The sequence below is a fragment of the Condylostylus longicornis genome, unplaced genomic scaffold (assembly GCF_029603195.1).
Source record: "Condylostylus longicornis isolate FDR11 unplaced genomic scaffold, ASM2960319v2 ptg000325l, whole genome shotgun sequence".
NCBI classification, from domain to species: Eukaryota; Metazoa; Arthropoda; class Insecta; order Diptera; family Dolichopodidae; genus Condylostylus; species Condylostylus longicornis.
Window position 1 is genome coordinate 135001 of NW_026578288.1, and position 2500 is coordinate 137500.

A 2500-nucleotide genomic window follows, 5' to 3' on the forward strand; every position below is an offset into this window, starting at 1 on the left:
GCTAACTGTGCGTCATCGTGTGAACTGCAGGACACATGAACATCGACATTTTGAACGCATATTGCAGTCCATGCTACAGAGTATATAAATTTATTAAAAAATTTAATACTGCATGGACTACATATGGTTGAGGGTTGTAAGAATAATTTAATAAAGTTGCTTATAATATAATTTTAAATTATATTATTTATAGCACATGATATATTACTGGTAGGAATACCATAATATTAAAATTCAATTATATATATTTTACTTATATTATAAAATATAATAAAAAAATAAGTATATCCTAGTATTAATAAATTAGTATTAATACATTAAAGAGGAAAACTTATATAAAATTATATTATTTATAATATAAACAATACAGTAACTTATATATATTTAGTTTTCAACTAAAAAGAAAAATTAAAAATATTCTTAAAAACAACCTCAACTCATATGAGACTACCCCCTGAATTTAAGCATATTAGTTAGGGGAGGAAAAGAAACTAACTAGGATTTTCTTAGTAGCGGCGAGCGAAAAGAAACTAGTTCAGCACTAAAGGATTTTGTTTATACAAATATCCGATGTAGTGTATGGAATATCTATATTCTAATATGAGAAATTAACAGTCTAAGTCCTTCTTAAACGAGGCCATTTACCCATAGAGGGTGCTAGGCCCGTATGACGTTAATGATTATTAGAAGATATTTCCAAAGAGTCGTGTTGCTTGATAGTGCAGCACTAAGTGGGTGGTAAACTCCATCTAAAACTAAATATAACCATGAGACCGATAGCAAACAAGTACCGTGAGGGAAAGTTGAAAAGAACTCTGAATAGAGAGTTAAATAGTACGTGAAACTGTTTAGAGGTTAAGCCCGATGAACCTAAACATCCATGAAATATGAAAAATTCAACATTATAAATATTATATAATTATATAATAATGATGGTGTGCAATTTTTTCATATATGGACATTGCAATCTGTTAATAAATATATATTTATCATAAGATATATTTAAAAAGTTTATTTTATATATGAAAATTTATTTTCTATATAATATAATTTAAATATTATCGGATAAATAATTGACAGATAAAAAATCAATATAATGCGTAAATTATATATTATTATAATTTTATAATATTATATTAATTTATATATTAATATAATTATTATATGCATTAATATGATTAGCAATGCTATAGATTTAGGATACCTTCGGGACCCGTCTTGAAACACGGACCAAGGAGTCTAACATGTGTGCAAGTCATTAGAATTTATTTTAAATAAAATCTAAAGGCGTAATTAACTTAACTGTTAATATGGGATTAAATTATATATATAATTTTATATATATAATATCAATCCTGGGGCGTTCTATATAGTTATGTATATAAATAATTTTTAATTATTTTTTATACCTCTAACTAGAACGTACCTTGAGCATATATGCTGTGACCCGAAAGATGGTGAACTATACCTGATCAGGTAGAAGTCAGGGGAAACCCTGATGGAAGACCGAAACAGTTCTGACGTGCAAATCGATTGTCAGAATTGGGTATAGGGGCGAAAGACCTATCGAACTATCTAGTAGCTGGTTCCCACCGAAGTTTCCCTCAGGATAGCTGGTGCATAAAAATATTATATAAAATAATCTTATCTGGTAAAGCGAATGATTAGAGGCCTTAGGGCCGAAACGACCTTAACCTATTCTCAAACTTTAAATGGGTAAGAACCTAAACTTTCTTGAATGAAGTTTTAGGTTATGATATATTGTGCCCAGTGGGCCACTTTTGGTAAGCAGAACTGGCGCTGTGGGATGAACCAAACGTGACGTTACGGTGCCTAAATTAACAACTCATGCAGATACCATGAAAGGCGTTGCTTGCTTAAAACAGCAGGACGGTGGACATGGAAGTCGTAATCCGCTAAGGAGTGTGTAACAACTCACCTGCCGAAGCAACTAGCCCTTAAAATGGATGGCGCTTAAGTTGTATACCTATACGTCACTGTTAATGTAAATGATTTATATTACATTATTAATGTATATAAATTTAGAAACATTAACAAGTAGGTGGGTACAATGGTAGCGTAGAAGCATCTTCCGTAAGGATGTGTGGAGCTGCCATTGGTACAGATCTTGGTGGTAGTAGCAAATAATCGAATGAGACCTTGGAGGACTGAAGTGGAGAAGGGTTTCGTGTGAACAGTGGTTGATCACGAGTTAGTCGGTCCTAAGCTTAAGGCGAAAGCCGAACAAAATTTAAGGTTTTATCCCCATTGATAATATAAAATACCTTAAATTAAATAAGCGAAAGGGAATACGGTTCCAATTCCGTAACCTGTTGAGTATACGTTTGTAATAAATATGGTCATTATGATCATCCTGGTAACAGAAACAATCATAGAGAAGCCGTCGAGAGGTATCGGAAGAGTTTTCTTTTCTGTTTTATAGTTGTACTACCATGGAAATCTTTCGAAGAGAGATATGGTAGATGAACTAGAAGAGCAT

At 31.8% G+C, this 2500-nt stretch overlaps 2 pseudogenes; both read left to right on the forward strand.

Annotated features, from left to right (window-relative positions):
• LOC129616913 (5.8S ribosomal RNA) overlaps positions 1-137 on the forward strand; it is a 184-nt pseudogene extending 47 nt beyond the window's left edge.
• Positions 138-427: 290 nt separating this feature from the next.
• LOC129616932 (large subunit ribosomal RNA) overlaps positions 428-2500 on the forward strand; it is a 4018-nt pseudogene continuing 1945 nt past the window's right edge.